Consider the following 25708-nt stretch of genomic DNA (forward strand, 5'->3'; position numbering starts at 1 on the left):
GAGAATGCAAAGCTTTTAGTTAATGGTCTAAGATCTTTTATTCTGGTAAGATGTAGATGTGAAAAGCAAAGACATTTATTATTACATTGTCATTTTTATTCTCTTTCCTAAACTATAGCCCTTAAAATATACTTAATATCATTTATTTTAAAAGCTATTTCATATCTTATTTTTCTAAACAAAAAGTATTTTCCTAGTTCTCTGTACTTTTATCTTCTTACAAACTACCTTGGTTTTTTTTAACTTTAATCTGCAACTCAGAATATATAGAGTTTATGTGTTCCTTTTGGATATTCAAACCAAAAAGTATTGATTGAATGTACTATACTAGGTCCTGGGTGGTAGTAGAGGAAGAACACAAAAGAAGATGCATCTTATGAAAAGTAGTCCACATATGTATAAAATCTAATTGTCTAATGAATACCCTACCACACTACCTTAACCAAAATACTTATTCCGTAAATGTCTCTTTAATTTCATTCATTATCATCTCCTTTTGAGCTATATGGGTGAGTTGCTAATGTGACTTATCATTTGAAGAATCCATAAATTATTGTGTTCAAGTGCTGTGGCTATATCATCACAATATGTACCCTTTTTGTTTCACTTTTGGGTTTTGCTGTTACAACTTTTTCAGAACTAACAATATGATAGTAATACCAGAATGTGACAGTTTTTCAAACCTGCTTGCACACACACTTTTCATCCTACTTCCAATCTCATTGCCTTCCACCTTTGAGTTTTTGCCCACAGTGTATTATCCCAGGTGCAGAAAGAGAAAATCAGACAATAGAGTCTTTTTAATTCGCTCCTTGTATCAGACTTCCCTACTGTGAGTGAAATATGGCTTAGACTCACTAGAGTTAATTCTATACTAACATAATCCTCCCCGTAAATGACCATGTAGTTCAATACTAGCATACATGATTCAATACTTACTAGCTGTATTAGTTTGGGTCCAACAAAATGCTGAATCCAAGAAGGGATTAGATGTCCAAAAGATTTATTAGGGAAGGGAGTGGGAGAAAGCAGGAAGACCCTTCAGACTGCTATGCAGAATAGAGCATTTGTAAAAGGAGAGAGGAAAGGAAGACTGGATAGGAAGAGTCTCAAGCTGCAACTCAGGTCCAGGAAAGGTTCATCCAAGTTAATGAGAAATCCTCAAACCAGAGTATCCCTCTTAGGAATCCCATGTATCTCAGGCCTTGCTTTAACATCACTGTGCACAGTCATGACGAGGGTGGAGTGGATACGGTGAGAATCCACAGTGCCTCAGCTGGGGCTATATCACGCAGTTGCACTCCCTGCAGAAGGAGATCAGAGGGACACATGTCGTGGCTTTTATATGCATTGCATGCCTCTAAATGGTTATGAGACATCTCTGAAGCTCAGTTCAGAAGGAGAGTACAGCCAACACACAGTAATTGCAAACATTAGGTAAAAATATTTAATAAGATATATGTAAATAATATGTGTGAAGGCCTTGAAATATAGTCATAATAAGTATTATTTCTCCATCTGTACCCTCTTCTGCCTGTGGTTACTTATAGTCTCATGGTCTAACTTTTTTTCTCTTTAAAAAAGAAAATCATCAAAGTAGCCAGGCATGATGGCACACACCTGTAATCCCAGCATTCAGGAGGCTGAGGCAGGAGGATTGAGGTAAGCTCAAGATCAGCCTGGGCTGCAGAGTAGTTTAAGGACAGCCTGAACTACACAGTGAGACCCTGTCTCAGGGGGGAAAAAAATCAAGTTATAATTTGTTCTGAGGTTTTCTGTATCAGTGCTGCTCAAAGTGTGCTGCAGGCCAGCAGGTAGTCCACATAGCTGCCAGTCTGTAGTCAGATAAGAAACTTGTAACAAATGTCCCTCGGCTATGTCACTAACCACTGGTTAGTTGCAGTTTTTCCTTTCATTTCAAGGCATTTTCCATGAAGGGAAAGGTGCATTTATTCTGTTACCAACTCCTTATTGGTTGCTTCCTGGCATGCTAAGCATCTATTATCTTTGCAGTTACTTATTAGCATATGTTTCTGAAGCTTTTGCTATATGCCAGATACCCCGTGCCTACTGAACCCCAGTGTTCACATGCCATCCTCTTAAGCCTGGTCCTCCAGCTGTGATGCCCTTCCACAGTCCACTTTCCCTCACTGTTCCAGAGAACTCAACATGCCCTTCTTTCAGTAAGCAGAAAGGTGACTAATTAAAAGGGATCTGTGACCATTATATTAAGTAAATAATAAAAGTGGCTGCCTCCTATTACTATTTGTAATTTAAAATTTGTGCCTGTTAATGGAACTATGTAAGGCATATTTTTGAACTATGAATGCCCTCACTTAATCCATGAGCTCAAATCTTTCTTTAGTTCTTTTCTCCATGTATTGTAGAAAGACTTGTCATCAAACAACCATAAAGCTGCCAACTCCTAGCCTAAAAAGGGTGTTGGATTTTCTCACAACTTTTTTACTTTGTGTGGTTACTTTCTTTCATGGAATAACTCTGGGCAGAGAGACATGAATCCAGGAAACCAATCAGGACTGTTCCCTGTATGTTTAAGGATTTAAAGTATTGGCTGCATTTTGTTTTTATATGTAAGTATCCTTTCATATTTGAAAGTAATTAGATGGAGATTTGGTGTATTTTTTTTTCTGTGTTCCTAGATCTTTGATAGCTTGTGAACATGATAGAGTAGACTAGGAATACCCAGTTTTGCTTTCATGCTTTTAAAAACTGAAGTGCATGTTTCATAAAATTAAAGCGCCCCAAGAGCCAGGTAATATAAAGTAATATTTTACCAAGGTCATAAGTGATTTAATATGAAAGATCATATTTTATTGTAACCATAACAGACTTAACAAAATCTAGGCAGACAAACTGCTAGTTTAGAAATGATCTGAACTTATTTTTTTAAAAAGCCCAGCAACCCACAGGATTGGGCATATATGACAACAGGTATTATTTCATTGATCCCCAAGGTTGTGGATCTAGCAGCAGCTATTATAACATGCTTTGTTTTCATTATTGCAGCGCTTAGTTAGTCATCTGAATTCTAGCCATTGCTGTTTATAGCGAGAAATAGCATCCCAGCTGAGACAGCACAGTTAATCATACCTTTTTATTGATGTAATTTCACTTATCTTGGTTCCTTTCCTAGTGTCTAACATTTTGTGAAGCCCTAACATAAACTATTGGCTTATATAACCCACAGCATCAACTTCACTCGAAGATTTGTAGCCTATGCAGTTCCTTAATTTTCAGATGTGAGAGATTTACTCTTCCTTAGTGATCACTAACATTTCTATGTGTGCACACGCACACACGCTTGTGAATGTGTTAGGTACATAGGAATGCCAGTGAAAAAGTCAAACTTATTCTTGGTCAATTCTGGCATGAGATTCTTGGCAAGTATTTAAACTTACAGGTTATTGTTGTCAAATTTAGGTATTAACCTGATCCTGAGCAGTATGATAGTGTTTTTAAATCTCTTTTGCTTATTTTCCTTATGAATTATGAAAAATCAGAACTCTGTACACTTCATCTTCTCAGAGAATACTTATTGACTACACAGCTGACCAATTGATGTTCCATAAACTAATGTAAATAGATAAGAGCGCTATGTATAATAGTCATAATTACTGTGTGTCAAACAAGATACTTAAGACCCCATAGCACCCTGTAATACAAGTGGATAATTTTCTCCACTGTACACAGGAGCACTTTGAAGCTCAGAAAAGTTAAACAACTTGCCCAAAGTCATACCGTCTAAATGGAAGGTCAGGATAGTTTATCAAAAGATTTTTATGTACATTATTTTATTTGATTCTATATGATAACATTCCTCAAGGTATGTAAAACAAGTCTTTTTCAATTCCCTTTAAGAGCTGATTGGAAGTTTAATAGCTTATAAATGGTGACTACAGTGGGCCTGGTTCAGCCCAGGACTCTCCTCTGAACCTTAATGTTATTTAGTATTTGTAAAACTTTCCAGGTGAGTAATGGCATTGATCATATCATAGTCCCCCCACAGTTTTACTTTTTCTAAATTTTGTTACTTAAAAAAACTCTTCATTGCCTCCTAGGTAGATTCCCTGCTCAGATACTTGGCATTTAAGTGAGTCCTTTTATAATGAGAAAAGACAACGGGAAAAAGGTCTTTCGAGTCTGTTTACATCAACCTCTATCCCCTCTGCTCCCCTTTTTTCCCTTCAAAAAAGTAAGTCTTGAACATAACAGGCTTCATGTATTCCAACTTCTTCCTCACTTTTCACCCCCTGACACTGGCCCTTTATGCCGGGAAAGCTGAATGACTTCACTGAAAGGCCTGTCTGATGCTCTTGATTTTATAAACCCTTTTCCTGAAATCACTGTCTCCTTCTGTCCATTCAGTAAACGCGCACTCATTCTCTAGTATCTGACTAGGCAATATTCTTATTATGAAGCATTTCTCTACCCTCCTGCACAGTTACCAATCATCATCTGTTCTCCCTGCTGAACTTGTTTTAAAAACCAAACAATCAAACATATATTCTTATATGTCTGTTAGTATTTTGTATGGTTCTACTTCTAAACTGTAAGGTTCCTCAATCACTAGAGACTCATGTGTACTCATCCCTTCATCCTAACACAATGCCTAGCATATAACATGGACTCAGAAAAGGTTTGTGAATGGAAGACAGATCAAATCAGTCTCCTTGCCATTTGAATTAAGGACTAAGATCTCAACACTAAAAGGAATAGCCTGCTATTTACAGGGAGAGGGAAGATTTGTATCTTTTGTATTGTATGAAATTAATTTCATGTGTCTATAAAGAATTAGACAGTGGGTGAGCATTTTTTTTTTCAAAACATGTATCTGTTGTGGTCACTTGTTGTATAGTATTGAGTGCTTTTTCCCCCTTTGTATTGTCATTAGATCTGACATATTTTCACAGTGGAATGTTTTCTAATAATTTTTCCTGCACTGATAATTTTATGTAATTGTTTCATCTACAGTAATGATTTTGGATCTGGATTACTGCCCTTTATATATATAATTAAATTGGTGTATGCAAAGTGACAGTATAGAACAGATAATTATCAACTCAAGGATGTGTGACATGATGCTGTTGGAAACATTCAAACTGGAGGGGAAGTGGGGGTATGCCTTTAGATAACTGAACTCCAGAATTTATCCCATTAACACTTTATTTTATAAAAGTAAGCATGCTGTTAGAGAGTCAAATAGGTCCTTAAGGCTTAATATGAAAAATCTGTTTCTTATTTCTCAGAGGCAGTCACTTTCAATAAGTTTGGCAGATATTGTTTGCCCCCAAATCACTAAATAATTTGGTAATGTGGCTACTTCTTAAGTCTTCTTTTAGGATTATCACTTTTTTCCTCAATAAAAGATGAGACTTTGATTCTCTTTTATCACATTCATATCCCCTCTCTGTTCCCTCATTCTACTGATACAGGTCATCATTTAAATTACTGTATCTATGTGAATCTCACTTATAGATAATGTGTGTATGATAGTATTATTACTTTTTAAACCTATTTTTAGATTTTATTAGAGTTTGATTTACTTTGATTAATTCTGTTTGCTTGTAATGCATTCTACTCCCAACTCTCTATCCATTCTGTAAACCTCTTCTCCAGATGTTCAGACATGTCAGATATGTAATCAGTTACATGTCAGACATTCAAACAGTTTTATTTTTGAAGAACTTGCTCCTGGAACTTTTTGATCTTTTCCAATCTATCATATTGCTGTCTATATCTTTACAGGACTGGGAATCCCAGGGATTCTCATAATTTATCTTACATTGAAATCCCCATTTCCTAAATGGATCCTGTGTGTTCCTTTTTTAAAGTTTCTTCATTTGTTTTGTAGGAGTGCATCCTTCTGGCCCTTCCTGAGAAAAGGGTGCATGGTGGTAAATTAGTAAAACATTATAATCTAAAAAAAAAAGTATATATGTGTGTGTGTGTGTGTGTGTGTGTGTGTGTGTGCATATATATGTATGCACACATATATATGGAATTATATATTATATAAAACATTCTAAAATATGTATATGGAATTTTAGTCTGGAAGCAGAATTTTGAAGTAATTGTTATATTTGAGTTTCTAGTATTATGAGAAATCTAGAAAATTCTACTCGCCCCCCCATTTTAGCTTTGCTTTCTAGAAATTTGGAGGAGCTCAGATTTCTCCCCAGTATTTTTTAATTAATTTTCTTGGTACATTTAAGCTATACAGTGTAATGACAGTCATCATTGGAAATTTGCACCTTTACATAATCCATCTTGGTTCTTATTTTTTACCCATTTCCCTGGCTTCCCTTCAACCTCTCCATCCCTCCCTATCTACAAAGACTTTGTTGCCATTTTCTCTTTTTCTCATGTTAATTCCATTCCCATCTTTCTTTTCCCCTACCCTTCCCACTTCCCCTTCCCCTATGTACCTTTTCCTCCTATTTCACATTATCTATTATACCTATTAGTCCTTATTTACACTTTTAGATTCTCACACTACAGAAACTATTCAGCATTTACACATACGCACCCTATTTCTTTCGCTTAAGAGTGTCGCCTCAGTGTGCATCCATTTAGCTATATGTCTCTAGTTTCTCATTCTTTATGGCCGAGTAGTACTCCATTTTATTTAATAAAAAATAAAATTAAAAAAAAGTTTTCTTTATCCAGTCTCTTGTTGATAGGCACTTGGGCCGCTTCCAAGTTTTAGCTATCACAAATTGTGCTGCTATGAACATGGGTGCACATATATCACTGTGGTATGATTCTTTTAATTCTTTGGGGAAGATACCCAGCAAGGGAATAGCTGGGTCAAATGGGACCTCCAATCCTAGTTCTTCGAGGTATCTCCATACTGATTTCCACAGTGGTTGCACCAGTCTGCACTCACACCATCAGGGCGCAGGGTTCCTCTTTCCCTGCAGCCCCGCTAGAATTTGTCATTGTTGATTTCATGATAGCAGCCATTCTTTCTGGGGTGAGGTAGAATCTCATTGTTGTTTTCATTTGCATCTCTTGAATGACCAGTGATGTTGAACATTTTTTCATATGTTTATTGCTATTTCTACTTCTTTGAGAAATGCTAGCTCATTTCAGATGCCCATTTTTGGATTGGGTCTTTAAATTTGGGAGGTCTGATTTTTTAAAGTTTTTTATATATTCTAGATAGTAGACCTTTGTCTAAGGAAGAACTGGTGAAAAGTTTTTCCCACATTGTGGGTTGTCTCTTCACAATATTAGTTATTTCTCTTGCTGTGCAGAAGCTTTTTAATAAGAGATGCCACTTGTTGATTGTTGGTGCTAGTTCACAGGCAACTGAGATTTTGTTCATAAAATCTTTTCCTACACCAATGTCTTCAGGATTTCTACCAAACCTCTCTTTGAGCCAGTTTAGTGTTTCTGTTTTAATATTTGGATCTTTAATGCATTTCTATTTTAGTTTAGTGCATGGTGAGAGATATAGGTCTAGTTTTAATCTTGGGCAAGTTGAAACCCAACTTGACACCTTTGTCAAAGATGAGGAGGCTGAGTGTGTCTGGAGTTAGTTGTTCCTGCATCTTCTAATCTGTTCCACTGGTCCTCAGGTCTGTTTTGTTTTGTTTTGTTTTGTTTTTTTGCTAGTACTATACTGTTTTTATCACAGTAGCTTTGTAGTATTATTTCAAGTTGGGGATTGTGATATCCCTTACGTTGTCTTTATTGTCTAGAATTGCTTTTGCTATTCTTGGTCTCTTCTTGTTCCAAATGAATTTTGGGATTGTTTTTTCAAGGTCTGTGAAGTGTGCTGCTGGTACTTCAATTGGGATTGCATTGAATTTATATAGCAGTTTTGGCAGTGTGGCCATTTTTACTATGTTGATTCTTCCTACCCAGGAACAGGGGATGTCTTTCCATTTTCTGATGTCTTCAATCTCTTTTTTTCAGAGTGGTATAGTTTTCAGAGTAGAGGTCTTTGATATCTTTTATTTGGTGGATTCCTAGGTATTTCAATTTTTTGGATGCTATTGTGAAAGGAATTGTTTGTCCTATTTCTCTCTCAGTGAGTCTCTTTGTTTGTTTTTGTTACCAGGGATCAACCTGGTAACCTTGCACTTGGGAGGCAGGCAGCCGCACCACTGAGTTAAATCCCCTGCCCTCTCCCCAGCGCTACGGAATTTCAAACTGATAGATTTTTATCTATTGTGTAGGTACTCAATGGATCTTTCAGACAAAATCAGATGCATTCAGGGTGGTATGACCATAAACTCAGCAGATCTTTCAGTCAAAAATATTAAGTCATTAAGTTCCTTAAGTTTTTCATTGGTGATCCCCCCCGCCGCTTTTAAATCTTTCTTTGTGGAGGGAATAACATATTTGGCATCAGGTTTCCTAGACTGATCCTTGTATCTTCTAATCTCTTTCCTCTTTTCCATATCTGTCTTTTTAGCTCTTGAGAGGTTTCTTCACTTTATCTTATTGCCCTTCTTTTTTTCACTTTATGCTTTTTTTTTAATTTTTAAGAACTTTCTCTGACTAGCATCCTATTATTTTATGTGTATAATATGTTCTTATATCTATCTGAGCCTATTAATGATTTTTAAAATTCTTACTCTTGATTTTGTTTTAGTTTTGGCATATCATTTGTGTTAGTGGCTTTTCTTAGAATTGTAATATTACTTGATTGCATATTTATTTTTAAGAGGACCAGAAAACTAGTTGGAAGCTCTGAGCATATAGCTAGAGCTCATCAACTGTGGAGTTGTCTATAGAATGATTCAGCTGGCTCTTTGGTTAGGAAAAACATATGTTCCTCTACTTTCTTTTGGGCTTACCAAAGGATATTCCAGTCATCTTCCTATAAAGTACAAGCCAGTTGCCTGTGTTTTGGAAGAGGACTAGGGATCTTAGTATTTAATACTTGTTGTTCACTCAACCATACTGGTTTTAGTACTGCGCCTTTGCTTTTAACTGTGCCTGATATTTTCCTCTCTGGAAAAGAAAATTCTAGTGTATTTGTCAGGATGGGAAAGAACGTGTTGCTTGGCTCATGGAATTAAGCACTGATCAGGGGATATGGTACAGATTTTCCAACATTTTTCCTGTTTTATTGCTGTTTCAAGAAGTACCTAGAGCCACCAATTTCTGAATCTTTGGAGATTCTTGGGGTATAGCTCAGATTGCCTCTTAATTTTTTCTACTTTTCGCTTAGAATTCAACCTTCAAATCTGCTGAGTTATCATTTGTCCATCTGCTTTTTAGCTTGCAAAGTTTTGTTGCTATTCTATCTTCTCTTATTTTCTTTCTTTGTTTCATACATATTATATTTAATATATAAGAAATATATGTATTTTATTAGTATGCAAAAAAATCCCTCAGAGGTTCTCTTTCTGGTATTAACTGAGTAGCTCCAATCAGATCAACTTTTCCTGCAAATGAAAAAGTGTAGACTGTAGGTGAAAATGTAATAAAAACAAGTACCTGACGGCACCGAGAATGACCAAGAGTAGGCAATTACTGTACTGGATGAGAATAAAACTTAGAAGAGAGTACTTGATGAGTGTCTCATTTGTATAGCTTTTAGTCTGAGGGTAAGCCCCGGTCAGTATCCTACAGAGCAGCTAAAATTCTTGTAGATACATACAGTCTCTCTGACTTGAAAAGCAGAACCAAATTCAGGGAACTTCAGCTATTTAAAATTGTGAAAGTGAGAACTGGAGAGAAGAGCATAGATTCTGTCAGTAGCTTCTGCCCAAATCTCTGCTTGATTCATGAACCTCTCATGCACAGTGTAGCCTCTGAGAACTCCCCCACCCATCATAGCAGAGACAGCATTTGCAGTGTGAGGCTAAGTTAATTGACTCCTAAACAAAACTAAAACTTCATGCTCTGAGCACTTTGTAGGATATAATTCAAAATTGTTTGACATACAAATAAACAGGAAAATGTGAACAATTCTGGAGAGAAATCGATGAAGATCAACTCTCTATGTTGGAATTAACTGACAAGAATTTTTAAACAGCTAATATTATAACTATGATCAAGGATATAAAATAATATATTTTTAATGAAATTAAATTCATTTAGTCCTCCATATCTATGAGTTCCACTTGCAGATTCAGCTAACCGTGGATTGAAAATATTTGTGTGAAAAGTGCACCTGTACTGAATATGTAGACTTTTCTTCTTGCAGTTACTCCCTAAGCAGTGTAACAACCACTTATGTAGCATTTACATTATATTGTCATAATAATCTAAAGGTGATTAAAGTTTTATATGTTCTTCAGTCTGTTAGTCTGATTTTCAATCTGTATATATGATGACTAACTTTATAAAGTCTTATAAATAAATGAATCAGATTCTGGAAAATGATAGAAAGTGGAGAGGGGAAAGAGAATTGAACTGTGTTATATGCATGTACCAGTCTCTTACAGTAAATGTAATTATTATGCTCTGCAAACATGTACTAATAAAAGTTTCTAAAAAGTACATGGGAAGATGTGCATAGATTATATGCAGATACTGAACCACTGCATTTCAGGGACCTGAGCATACACAAAGTTTGATATCTGCAGGTAGCCTTGCAATCATCATCTACAAATACTAAGGGTGAGCCATGTAGGAAATATCAGTAGAGAGACAGACTCTATAATAGAAGTGAAACAAACAAAAATATGAGAACTGAAAAACACAATATGTAAAATAAAAATGAAATTGATTTAATGGCAAAATTGAGATGACAAAACAGTATGTGAACTTGAAGATAGATCAATAAAAATTATCTAATCTGAAGAAAAAAATTAGAGCCCAACAAGCATGTAGAACAAGAGTCAAAGGACACAACCTATGTGTAACTGGAAGAGAAGAGAAAAGAAAAAAATATTGATCGGATGAGTAGGTGTCTGCAGGACAATATCAAAGTGTGTAGCAAATACATAATTAGAAAAAGAATATGGAAGAGGAAAAGATACAATGGTCACAGGTTTTTGTTTTGTGTTTTGAATGGATGCTAGGAGTTAAACCTAAGGCTTCACACATGTTAGGCAAGCAGTCAACCATTCTTTTACATCCCCAGCCTGTTTTGTTTTGTTTTATTTTATTTTGACATAGGCTCTTGTTAAATTGCCCAGGCTGGCCTAGAATACTCACTGTTCTCCTGCCTCAACCTCCCGAGTTGCTGTGATTTTAGACATGTATCATCACACCCAGCTCCAATTTGATCTTTAAAAAAGACTTGTGTGTAATTCAGGAAACTCAGCAAACTGCAACCGGAATAAATTCAACATACACATACATATACCCACATAAATCAAAGCACATCATAGACAAATGGCTAGAATCAAAGAAGCAAGTAAATGAAACAGCCAGGGAAAACAACACAATGCATACTATGTATGACTATTTAAAATACTATTGTCTTCTTATTAGAAACAGTGGAAGCATGAAGATGATGGAAGCACATCTTTAAGATGCTAAAGAAAAGAAAATCCCATTACTAATGTTTTATTGGAGATTCAGGAGGTTGCAGAATTCAGTGTACATGTTCAGTCTGCCATCTTAGCCCACAAACCCCCCAAAATTATTATATGGGATCAACACAATCAACCCATAGCAGCCAGGGATAAAAGAACTAGGAAAGACCTTCAGGACTGAAGCAATAGTATGACAGTGACAGAGAATCAGTCTGAGGCTTATTTGAGGAGTAGCAGCTGTTACTTGGTGTTTGTACTGTAGTGCACACGAGGGAATACAGCATAATGTGAGTGAGGCTGAGAAGGTTTTGGCATGGCACAAAAAAAGTTGGTCTTCTCACATATTATCGCACTCAGAGACACAGACAAAATAGACTGTCTGGGAAATGGAGGATCCCTTCTGTTGATGTTTACTTCATATAGCTTTGTAACAGCTTAATCTGATAGAGAGTAAAATTGTAATGAAAAGTATTGATAAGCCTGAAAATACATTTAACATATATTGTCATCCTAAACAAGTTTAAAACCTAAGTAAAGGATATGTCCAAGGGATGGAGATAGCTATCCTCATATCCAAAAGACTGAGCAAGGATAAAAATTAAACCTTGCTTAGGTACTGAATTAATGTAGTAGTACCTCAGTCCACAAACTTAATTTATTCTACAGTTTGGGAAAAGATGGCCATATTTGTGTTTGTTCGGAAAAGATGGCCATGGTTGTGTTTGTCACCTGATGCAGTTTGCAAACGAAAGCATTCATGAACCAAGCTAATACTATACAAGTAGGTAGAAATCAGAAAGAGGAAATTTTAGCTCACATGAAAAAAAAAATACATTAAGAGAACTGCCCAGCAATGGAGTGGGGAACCTGGGATGAGTTAAATATCTGTGTCATTAAAGGTGTATGCTAAAGCTAGATGATTGTCAAGGGGCTGTAGGAAAGAAGTCTGCTCTGTGCAGCAGTAAAACCAAAGCACCTTCAAAGGTTATACTGTACTCGGGTATGATGCTGTGTCTAATCAGGGCTCTTGCTGTCATTTATAGATAAGCCTTGCAACAGGCTTTGCCCACAAGAGCCTGCCCCACAAATTCCCTGAAGCAGTCCTTCCTGTATTCACCAATTTCTGCCTGGGCTTGACAGCACCTCTTCTCAGTCCTGTTATGGACAGTGAGATGTCTCCTTCCAAATTAAACCTTTGGTGTTGCTCTGTGGCCGGCCCTCAGTGACATCTTTCTCCAAATCCCAAGCTTATAGACATCTCGTGGCAGAGCTTGCAAACCCTTTGTAAACCCTTCTAGTACCCAGAGAATTTTCTCCTTCATTTTCTCTTTGGACTGAAACCTGCAACCCTTTCCATCAGAGACCTTTTCTGACCTTCCATAAGAGCAGTAGAGTGCGGAAGGTACAGGGAAAGATGGAAAGTTTGTCCACCTTTCCAGACCATTTCTTTTCCCTTCTATAACATCATCTTAGCTGTTCAGCTTCTGTCACATACAGTCATTGTCATATTGGTTACTTCTTTAAGGCATTCAGAATTTGAAGCCTTGTTGGAAGTTTTTTGTTCTTGGCTGCTGCTTCTCTGGTCCTTGCATTACCGTAGTCTCATCCCATCTCCCTCATACCAAACTTCTTTCTGTTCACGTGTTTTTTTTGTTGCTGCTGGGCATTAGCATATGTAATTTCCTTTCTTTATAATACTACTTCCCTACCTTGTCACCTACTAACCTCTAACTTGTACTGTGTAGTCCAGATGGGTTAACATTGGTAAGATACTTATAACTTACAGAATATTTTGGGAGTTTTATGTATAGTATTTTAATTAACCTACACAAGACCTGTATTTACATACACTCTTTAACCCACACGATAACTGTATGGGGCAGGGATTCTTACATGAGTTGTGTAGGCGAAGAACCAGAGGTTTAAGGAGTGTGAATGACTTGTCCATGACCATACAAGTAGCAACTAGAAACCTGGAGTTCCAACCTTCAAGGCTTTAGTTTTTTTGCTCCTTCCCCAATGACATTTTATATAAATTAGTTTTTAATTAGATTGGGTCAAGAATTTTGGAAGTGAGCTGGGAAGTTATTGTGAAAATGGCAGTGTGAAGATAGATCACATTGTTTAATAGCCTCATCAGAGTCCTTGGAAACACTAATTGATTTGGTGGGTAGCTATGTATCATAACCTGTTCAAAGATTAATAGTGTCAGATAATATTTAAGTAGCAAATTGAGCTCTCATTACTAATTCTTTTGATGAAAATTTTAGCACATCTAAAACAAATTTGTGGTGTTTTGTTTTGTTTTGTTTTTCGTACCAGGGATCAAACTTGGGTTCCTGCGCTTGCAAAGCAGGCACCGGAACCACGGAGCTAAATCCCCAGCCCTGTGGTGATTTCTTTTCATACCCCTAGTCCAGTTGTCCAGAATTGTTCTTGACTGCTTGAGTAATTAATAGATTATATAAATTTTTATTGGAAGACACTTTATCAAGGAAAAAAAATGCTTGCTTGCTTGCTTTGTGTTAGTACTAGGGATTGAATTTAGGACCTTGCGCTTCTGAGGCAGGCATTGGAACTACTGAGCTAAATCCCGGCCCTGCATTCTTGCTTCTTGTATGAAATTAAATAAAACGGTTTCCTGGCCAGTCTACCATCCCCAGATTCACAAACGTGCATACTTGGCATATGTACTCACCTGTCTTAGAGCTTGGCTTAGATTCTTTCCTCCACCTCCACTACTTCACCTCAAGTCCCACTATTTACTGCCAGGTCAGCTCACTGTCAGATTATACCTTTGGTCTCACACCTTATGCTAAGGTCTTACAGAGATCTCTCCCTAACTCAAATAAAGAAGTGGATCTCACCCCTGCGATTTACAGTTTAATTTCCACAAAAGTGTATTGACTATCATGTGTACAGCATGATGTTAGGTGCTACACATTTAACAGTAAGTAAAATAGATTCTCTGCCTCACAAGCATTTAGAGTCTGTTGTAGGGACTGTGGGAGTAAGTTTTCTCTCCCTCTCCCTCTCTCTCTCTCTCTCATGCCTCAGTTTATTCGTCTGTAATATGGAAATAAGTACCTAGTTTGGTGAATTCTTATGATGATTAGGTGAATTAATATTTGTAAAATACTTTAAACAGTCTAGAAAATGCTATGAACATAGAAGGGGGTGTTTTTGTTTCTTTTGAGTGTTTTGGTTTGGTTTGGCTTGGTTTTTTTGAGACAGAGTCTCATTATGTAGCCCAAATTGGGCTTAAAGTTGCTCTGTAGCCCAGCCTGGTCTCAAACTGTTGGCCCTCCTGCCTCAGCCTCCCCTATAAAGCTGACTTTATAGACATGTGCCACCATGCCCAGCTCTAGAAGTGTTTCTACTTACCAAAATAAAATTGGACTGTGGAATCAGCTTTTTAGTTCTTAAAAACCAGTAAATATATAGGTTAGTTTTATAGAGAAATGTCATTTTTATAATGTCTTCCTAGCCAAGAACAGGATATGAGTTTCCATTTATTAAGATATTTTATACCCCTCGGTAGGATAGTAAAGTTTTCTCTATATAAATCTTGCCATTGTGGTTAATTTTATCTCTACATATATTATCTTTATTGCTATTTAAAATGGTACCATGTAATATTTTAATTCATAATCACTTATGTAAAGAAAGGCTATTGGCTGGGTGAGGTTGGCGCATGCCTGTAATCCCAGCACTCAGGAGGCTGAGGCAGGAGGAGCATTGTGAGTTCAAGACTAGCCTGAGCTACATAGTGAGTTCCAGGTCAGTCTGAAGTACATAGTGAGACCCTGTCTCAAAAAAAAAAAAACCAAAAAAAGGAAAGAAAGGAAAAGAAAAGGAAAGGAAGGAAGGAAAGAAAAGAAAAGCTGTTGATTTTGTTTTAAGTTTTGTACTGAATTATCTTCTAGTTTGTGATGAGTTTTCATTCGTTTGGATTTTCTAGATATATAGCCATATCATCTGTTAAAAAAATGATTATTTTCCCTGTTTTCCAGTTTTTATAGCTCTGATCTAATAAATCTTGTCTAATTAAAATTAGTTGATTATAGTAATAGGGAATATTTGTTTTATTTGTGTTGTAATTGCTGGTTTGTGACCATTCTACTTTAAGAGAATTATTTTTTATTGGGCTTTCCCAGTATGATAAACTTAATGCTGTCCTTTGCCTTAACTACCAGAGATTGTTTATGTGTTTTGTTTTTTAGTTGTTTACTCTCTCATCCATAAACTAGAACACCTAAATATGGCTCTTACCCCAATAAACATCTTCAAGAATACTTTAGGAAACCATAATTTATAGAGAAAAAGAATTAGGACTCAAAAAAGGAGATAAAGTGTGTAATGATTCTTTGTTATTTCTAATCCCTTTTCCCTGACCATTTAAATTGGCTATTAGAAATTATCCCCCAGCAAATATTGAATGTTCAAAATAGTGTTTGCTAACTAAAAACCTCTGTGTTCTTACTTAGGGCTATCCCCAATGTGCCTTATACATAGTAGATACACAAAAATGTTTATTGCAAGTTTTACATGAAATTCCAGAAATGCTGTGGCCCAGTCTTCTCACATGTAATATTACCTGTCCACAAAAGGACTGCTCAGGCCATGTTCTTTTCATGAATTCACCCCTCATGTCTTCAGGTAAAAGATAATCTTTTCCACTTGTATTATTTTGTTGTTTTATTTTGCTTCATAACAAATTATCACAATTTTAGTAGCTTAAATAATTCTTATTTTTATTTCACCTTTTCATGGATTAGAAGTCTGGGTAGGCTTATCTGGTTTCTCCGCTTAGGGTCTCATAAGGCCAAAATCAAGGTGTTTGCTAGCCTTGGCACTTATCAGGATGTTCTTGGGTATAATCTACTTCCAGACTCATTTAATTGTTGGCAGAATCCATTTCCTTTCACCTGTTGGTCTGAGGTTCCCATTTACTCACTGGCTTTCAGCCAAGGGCCACTCTTTGCTCTTAAAGGCCATCCACATTTAGTACTTCAGATGGGACCCAGGGAGTTCTCACTGAACTAAATCCCCAGCCCTTTTTTATTTATTTGTTTTAAAACAGGGTCTTGCTAAGTTGCTAAATTGCCCAGGCTAGGCCCAAATTTGTGATCCTCCTGCCTCAGCCTCCCAGAATGCTGGGATTACAGGTGTGTGCCATTATGACCAGCCATCCATATTCCTTCTTATGTGACTCCTCCATCATCTAACCAGTAATGTCTCATCAAGCCTTTCCCATACTACATATGTCTCTTTCTCTTTTGCTGCCAGCCAGAGAAAACTCTGCTTTTCAAGAGTGTATTTGATTAGATTAAGCCTGCACAGATAACCTCCACTTGCAGTAAACATACAATTATCAGGGGAATAACACGAAAGGAGTAAAGGTAAAGGAGGCTATCTTACAATTATACCTTACTACCTCACCCTCCACATTCTCTTATATAGACGTAACTTGTTTAAGGATGAATTCTATTTCTGCAACAAGATTGTTAAATGAATTGGTTGCTAAATGAGGAATTGTGTATATTTGGTATGTACATCACAATATTCGGAACAAAGAAATAGTCAAAGGAAACTCCAACTTGATGACTCTGCTATTATTTACATAACTTACACGCAGTACTGTAATATATAACAACATAAAACTACATTACTTACTGTACAGTACAGTAAGCAAAATTACAGTACTCTGTAAACAAGGTCTAATGTACAAAAAAAGACATTAAAACTCTATAACAGGATGTATAGAACTATACCTCCCCCCAAAAAAATAAAGACAGGTTTTAAGTCTGAGCAGCAGGTTGCAAGTCAAACCATGGCTCTTAAGTTCGAACAGTTGTTAAATAGGTAGGTCATTAAATGAGGAATATCTGTACTTTCCTTATATCACTGTACTAACAGGGAACTGTCAGGATAGTATTCATGGCTAAGTCATTTTGTGGTACTCCATCAGTACTGCTGTGATTTGATTAGAGGACTACAGGCCATTGAGAGCATACCCTTAAAGGGGCTGTGTCTCTTTGCTCTCTGACTGATGAAGTAAACAGTTTGCTCACCACACAATTTTACCATCATGTGCTACTCACCAGAGGCCCAAAGCAGTGGGCCTTTGATCATAGACTGGAATCTCCTAAGCTATGAGCCAGAATAAACTGTTTCTAAGTTAATTGAAGAATTTTGTTAGTGTGATGGGAAGATGGCTGATTCAAATGCGTATCTAGTGAATTAATTACTTCTTGATAAATGAATTGTTAGATCAAACAAGGGTTAAAAGTATTCCAAAACAAATTGTAAGAGCCTCAGTCCAATTGGAGAAGCAATGTCCATGTTCATTGCTGGCTTGGGTCTTTTTTTTTTTGAAGCTCCATTTATTTATGATCAACCAAAGAGACTAAACAATGGACACATTGGCTTAGACTCTGTTGCAGTTCAAGTGAGGTCAAAGGAATTCCACAAAACAACTTAAAAGGCATGAAGTAGCTATTATAGCAAAGTTAATATTTTGAGGGAAAATATCATTAAGAGAAAAGAGCATTCTAGAAAACTGTGTTCCATTTAAAACACTTCATTACCAGATTCTTTAAGAGAAACTGGAGGGAGTTCAGGGACATAAAGAATGATTAAGAGGCTGTAGAGATTAACTTACAAGCAAAGATTCCAAAAGACAGCATGTATAGCTGAGCTGAACGACAGCTGAGCAGAGATACAGCTATTGTCAAATTTCTGAAATCATGAGAAGGAATGTATGTCTCAGATAAAGAGTTAAAGATTTCCTTTATAAGTATTGGAAAAGATGACCTTTTCTAACCAACTTTTAATATTTAGACTGTTTGCTGTGATATGAGCTATCAGTTATATTAAAATCTGTTTCTTTTTTCGCTACCTGGGAAATTTCAAGCCATTCCTTGCCTTTTAAACTTTATCATGCATACAGTGGGGATTATACTGCCTACCTTGCAGTGTTATTGAAAATTAAATGCAATGACATAGCAGTCAAGTTCCTGGTTGAGAAAAATAGCTGCTATTGACATCACCATTATCATCATCGCTTGAAGGTACTTAAGAGTTCAGAGAGTTAGGGTTCAGACAAACCTGTTGTGCAGTTTCAGACTCTTCATTTAATTAACTCTCAAATTGTCCCTACTATAAATAGTTCCTGTCCATTTCTTCCTTCATCACCACCATCACCGTACACACACAAACAGTTCAGTAATTATTTAACTACTTGTTGAATTGAATTGAGTAATCTCTGTTAATGATCATGTCAGGTATTTGTGGTCACTGTACGTTACTTTGGGAGGTATCAGAATGGATCTCTGTTCCTCTGTAATCAAAATTTGAGGGGGTCCGGGTATTTAGCCCAGTGGTTCCGCTGCCTCACAAGCACAAGGTTCTTGAGTTCAATCTCCGGTACCAAAAGAAAAAAATGTGTATATCTATCTATCTATCTATCTATCTATCTATCTATCTATCTATCTATCTATAGAGAGAGAGAGATTGAGGAACCAGGAACAAAAGCTATTCAGGCATGGATTGAAGTAGTGAAGAATGTGCAAAAAAAGATCAGCAGTGCGAATATTGACAAACTTATAAAGGATTTGTCACAGATAGAAAAGAAAATGATAGAAACCAGCGGAGAGAATAACATACTGGAAATTCAGTTGGAAAAAAGTACCTGTTTATTAAAAGTAATGCAAACAAAGGAAACCTCAATTAAAAAAGAATGTACTGCTCTTCATGATACGATAAAAGACCATTGAATATCAACACAGTTTGAAAGGTGAAAAGGAACAACTAAAAAGAAATGCGGATATGACAAGGGAAAAGCTAAAATCTCACAAACAGCAATATAAGAGTAATATTGCCAAACTTGTACATGAAATGAAAATCAAACAGGAAGAACATAAGATAGAAATAAGCAAACTTTATCATAATATGCAGAAAAAAAGTTTAATTAAATGTTTTAAAAAGCAACAACCAGGGATTTAGCTCAGTGGTGCCGCTGCCTGCCTCGCAAGCACAAGGTCCCAAGTTTGATCCCCAGTATCAAAAAAACAAAAAACAATCAAGGGCTGGGGATTTAGCTCAGTGGTTCCACCACCTACTTTGCACGTACAAGGTCGAGTTTGATCCCCGGTATCAAAAAGAAAAAAAAATTGAATTTGCTTCCATTTTTAACATAAGCATCCTGCCTAAATAAAAAAATAAATGAGACAGCTTTAAAAAAAATTCTTTTTGGTAACAGATTTAAGTTCACCTTTTATTCCAGTAAAACTCTTAATATTTAGATTTATCTGAATTTTGATGAAAGGATCTCTGCAGTCTTGGTAACACTTTCATTTTGTCTTTTCCACACAGGAACTTCCTGGGGCACCTCATTGCACATAGGATTGTTTTATTGAAGTCAAAAAAATCTACTCCAGCTAGATTAAACAAATGGTATTAAACATAGGCTTACTAATTAGAAGGTATTAAGATTAGAGGGTGTTACGTATTAATCAGAGGGGCTCACATTCATCATTAGATGGCTCACAGAAACCACAGGAAGGCCAGAGGAAATACAGATAACAAGCATGTGAAAAAATGCTCAACATTATTAGTCATTCAAGATATGCAAATTAAAACCACAATGAAATACTACTAGGCAGCTATTAAAATACCTAAAAAGTTTTTAAACTAACAGTATCAAGTGCTGACAAGAATGCAGAACAACTGAAACAGCCACATACTGCTATAGGAAAGGCAAAATTTTTTAGCCTTTTTAGAAAGGAGTTTGACTTTTTTTTTTAAAGTTCACCATGTATCTGCCATTAAACCTAATAGTTTCACTCCTAGATAGTGGTGTAAAAGAAACAAATATGCAACTCCAAACAAAAACTTGTGCCCAAACATTTTTATCACCTTACTTAGACAAGAAGGGAAACAACCCAAGTGTCCATCAACTTGGTGTATAAATAGATTTTTGTGGTAGATCCATAACTACTCATGCATGCAACAACCTGGATGAGTCTCAGAAACATAGAAGCAAGAGGCCATGTATTCTTTCCATTTCTATAACACTTTGGAAAAATGTTAGTCTGTGATCTTGATGGGACTGTATAGTTCTTTGCATCGAGTGACATCAAAGTGTGATAAGTATAAGGACTAAGGCTTTAGCTTCAAAGGGAATCAGGGACAGATTGGGTAGTATGATTGGGTTAAAAGTTAATACAGGATAGTTTGGGAATAGAGAGAGATTGGGTATAATTGGGTTAAAAGTTAATACAGGATAGTTTAGGAGTAAATCATAGGCACAGGCCTATCAACATGAAGACAGGAGCAAAGGTTGGGCCTGCTAGACTTACTGAGAGCATGAATACCTACTGTAATGTATCCTATACAGATTTACCCTTTATCCTCCAGGGAACATAACCCTTCTTTGAAGGTCAATAATTAAAGCTGTACAGCTTAGCTGATTATAGCTGCTGCCAAGATTATGATTTACCTTCCTTTGGCAAGTTTTCAGTCCTGCTTCATTCATTCATTTGCAATATGCATTACTGACCCTCTTTAGCAACCCACAAGGACTGGAGTGATAGAAACCACATATACAGATCAAGTTGACTCCAAAGTGGCTAGTTTAATAAGCTCCAAGTTGTTTCTAGCCAATGTAAGATTCTAAAGCAAAACACTATCTCAATTGGAGTGTTTTTGATGTGACAGATTTTAGAATGTAACCTGTAACATGTAACCTGTGCCTTGTAAATACACAAAGCAACATGTGATACAAAGAAAAGAGCCTGTGGTTAGAACTCAGCAAAAAACCAAATCTGGTCCCTGGATTCAACCCACATGTTTGGCCTCAAGTAGACCAGTGTAACCTCTCCCTTACCTTACATGGTAAATGAACCAGGTAGGTAGATGTTTTCAGAGTGCCTAATATTATGCTCTAATATTAATTCTGTGCTTCTTAGAGCAGTTGATACACTGAGAGGAGGCATGGCAGAAGCTTTTAGTCTTAGGCTCAGACCTCTGAATGACAGGCCCTGCTGTCTCCCGTGTTTACATTGTATTTATATTGGAAAGTACTTGCATGTGTTCATAGATGAAGTTGGAAAAGTATTTAGGTTGTTCTTGTAACCAGAGGCTCATAATCAAATTTTTATACTTTTCCTTAGACTTATATATTGTAATAACTCACTGTAAGAAATAGTATGATTACTCACATTAAATATTTGTTAAGTAACTTTTCCACATCTTTGAAAGAATTATAGTTTCTTCTAGGAAGGCAAACTTTATTTTTGACATGGTGCCATTTTTTTTAAAGCTCATAATCTGTTCTTTTCATGTCAGGGAAATTTTAGTATTTAAAAATGAATTGAAATACTTGTAACGAGTCCTGCAGAGATTTTTGACTACATAAGCCAGAACTCTAAAAGTCTTTGATGCATATGTGCACTTTTAATTTCTTATTTTTCAGTTCCTCCATACCAGTTCCCTTTGTAGTCAAATTCATTGTAATCCCATCACGAAAGTGTTGATCTTTTAGTAACCTTTATTGAAGCATTGTATTAACCCACATTCCCTCACGGTAACAGACGGTTTATATCAAACATATCGTGCAGCTTAGTTCAAGCTCCATATGGAACTAATAAGCCGCGCAATAAGTGGCCTTGTGTAGATGAATGTAGTTTGGAAGGGTGTGTGTGTGTGTGTGTGTTGTCTAAAGTGAATTTTTTCTCTGCCAAAACCTAAATGACAAAATGATTACTGAACCCCAGAGTCTTTCCTGGCCTGGAAAATTTGTGTATTAAAAAAATAAAAATAAAATTGAAAAGTTTGATATTAAATTAGACTTCTCAGCTCAACAGAAGGATGCTTCCTGAGTATAGAAACTTGCCCTTTATTTCTCAGAAGTATAATTATACTTTATTTTTAAATATGATCTCCAGAGCTACAAATGGTCATACCTAGTCAGTGGGACAGCATTCATCATGCTGTATCAGTTAGTTAATTCCAAACTAAAGTAATTCTAACATCATAGTGGATCTGATTGTCTTATGTGGTGAAACTTGCAGTTGGATGTATTGTGATTTGAGATGTGACCAGCATGTAGCTTTGGAAAATTACCTTTAACAAAAAGCGGGGGTCAGAGTAGGAGAGGAAAATAGGGAAGAGAGTTAGTGGAATCGACGTGACTGTAGTTGTCTGTTGTGGTCTATATGTGTTCTTTGCTCTGGTTTTTATTCTTTCTGCTTACTTCAGTAACTATAAAGCCAGATTCTCTTGGCTATTTTAATATAGGGATTTTCTTTTTCTAGTAGACAATACCATTCGTTGCTTTTTCAAGAGAAATCACTAAACATCGCTTTTCTCTACTTTCCGTCTAATTTATTATCTATATGTAGTTCTTGCCTTCATTGCTTACCACCCATTGAACAGAATAAAAATGTAATTGTTTCCATGAAGTCCTAAACCAATCCAAGTAAAGCTGAATGAAATTCAAACTAATTGAAACCAAAATTCCACTTAAAACTGCTTAGACTCTGGGTGGTGGTGCAGTAGGAAGTTGTTACAAAAGGTGTTTATTTCAGAGGCTAATTTGAGGCAGTTAGACTCCAAGCAGTATTTTATTTGCCTAAGTTTCTTGGCATCTGCCACGGCACTCTGAAGAGAGGATAGAAGGAGCCATGTTTGGTAAAGTGTAGTATTGATAGTAGTTGGTTGGGGTAGGTTTTGATAGAACTGAAATAATATTTCTTAGAGAAGAGGGAGCTTAAGCCTTTACCCTTTCCTTTCCCTCTAGAGTTGTTTTCATCTTTCACTCTCCTTCTTAAAGCCCGGATCAGTTCTGACTACTGATAAGCAAGAAAGTCAGAACTCTTCACATCAATGATTTAGGTCCCGCAGTTTTAGTGACTACCCTCTAGAAGTCAGGCCTCAAGAGCTTCCATTCTCTATGAAAATTCTAATTGCACTTCACGACAATCCTAGAAGACAGATATCATTGGTTGTGTTTTATAGACAAGGCACCGATTGGTCTGTAACTTGCTCAAGGTATTATATGGTAAGAATAAGTTCATTCCAGGCCTTTGACCCCAAAGACACAGCTGGTTACTCTGCCTCGCCTAGTGGACACAGTAAATATTTGTTGAATGAATGAGCGGTGAATGGGACATGTCTGAACTTAATAAATAGTTCTTTCTCCTTTTTCCCTATCCTTGTACTTTGGCCCTTGGCCTAGATCCTTTTTTTTCTATTTTTTGATAATACCAGGATAACTTGTTAAAGATTACTTGATTTTAAAATTCTGACAATAATCTCACTTGCCCAAACAAGGATGGAGTTTGCACCTGACCATGCAGCAGAGCTGGGTCTGTCACCCAGATCTTCCATCCACATCATGGATCAGTCGTTCCATTTCACTCTGAAATTATTTTGACGTGTGTGTGTGTGTGTGTGTGTGTGTGTGTGTGTGTGTATCATTGCCTCTCCAGTCAGAGGTTTAGTGAAAATTAGCATTTAAAGAAAATGAAGCAATATACTAAAGATTTTTTTGTTTTGATGTTAAGTAACTCACTTTTTCTTTCTTTTTTGATTCCTAGTCTAATTAATCAGGGAGCCACTACCCAGTTACCAGTTTTAAGCCAATTAGTAGATACTATGAGGATGGTACTGTAGCGAGAATATACATGTATTAATGATGATAGTAAGTACTGTATGTGGAGCACTTACTATATACCAGATACAGTACTGCTTTGAACACTCTATATATTTTATCACATTAATGTCTGCAAGGCTTCAGGAAGTATATCTCTAAGGGAAGACTTGACAGGCTAAATGGTGTAGTTAATCAAATGGAAAAAAGAATTTTAAAGTTTTGTCAAGGTTTGGAAATTATGTAGTAGCAGGTACATTAAAAATTCAACTGGTGGTTGGAGCCAGGCGTGGTGGCGCACGCCTGTAATCCCAGCACTCAGGAGGCTGAGGCAGGAGGATCGCTGTGAGTTTGAGACCAGCCTGGGCTACATAATAAGTTCCAAATCAGTCTCAACTACATAGTGAGACCCTGTCTCAAAAAACCAAAAAAAAAAAAATTCAACTGGTGGGCCAAGGATTTAGCTCAGTGGTTCCGCCACTTGCCTCACAAGTGCAAGGACCTGAGTTCAATCCCCAGTACCAAAAAAAGAAAAATTCACCTGGTAGGAAAAGATAGTGATTTTCACTTCCAGAAACAAACAAAAAGGTAGAAAAAAGAAATAACATGTGATAATGTTCAACAGTGAACAATGTTTGTGTAGGTGTAATAATGTAAACACTAAGTGTTTATTTAACAAAAAATATGATACTATATTGAGAGCATAAGGGAGGGAAGTAAATGTGGAAGGGTAGAAGTCAAATTCTCATTTATTAATAAATAACCAGTAGATAATATATGAAAGAGTGGGTGTGTGAGACAGGAGAGGAATAACAAAGTTCATAGCAAGGACACAGTGGGTAGTGTCTAAAATGGGAAAGGATGAGAATATTAACATGAACATATGATTTAGAAAGATGAAGGTGAAGAAATAACTAAAAGCAGTTGACACTAAACAGCAAAAACTATTATTTATTCCATTACAAACCTTATAGTAGAGTTAGACTGCTTAAATGTACATGTACTTAAAATTGTATTTGTTATGCATATATTATATTTCTTTTGTAATTTTCTATGTTGAAAACTAAAAGGGTGATATGATAGAACTTGGAGCTGTAGCTAAAAAGTTTTGTCCTTGGCTTTGTCCCTTGTCAACTCTGTGACTCTGAGCAGGACATGTGCCTTCTTGATCTTTAGTTTTCTTCGTTTTGTAAAAGAACAGGTTAAATAGAGGACCTCCAGGCTCTCTTTAAGCTATAAAATCCAAAAAGTCTATGATATAATTATAGTGCTATACAGCAGTTGTACTGTTAAGACCTGGGTGGAGGCTTAAAGTTCCCCTGTTTTCCTTTTTTGGTTAAAATCAGACTTGGAGAGAAATTTTCATTTTGGTCTCTGAAAAGAATTCAACACCCACCTTCCACTGTGGAGCCTGGGGCAGGCAATTGACTGTGTACTGGCTCAGAGACACAGAGCTTAGTGTTATTTCAGGATGGGTTTTTTTTATATTTAATATTTTTCAGTATGAATCACAGGTGAAATTTTCATGCCATGTGTAAACAATTTCACATTTTTATTGAAACAATGAATTCAGGAATGTCATATTGGG

The sequence above is a fragment of the Fukomys damarensis genome, unplaced genomic scaffold (genome assembly GCF_012274545.1).
Source record: "Fukomys damarensis isolate Sample0158 unplaced genomic scaffold, DMR_v1.0_HiC HiC_scaffold_16, whole genome shotgun sequence".
Classification (NCBI taxonomy): Eukaryota; Metazoa; Chordata; class Mammalia; order Rodentia; family Bathyergidae; genus Fukomys; species Fukomys damarensis.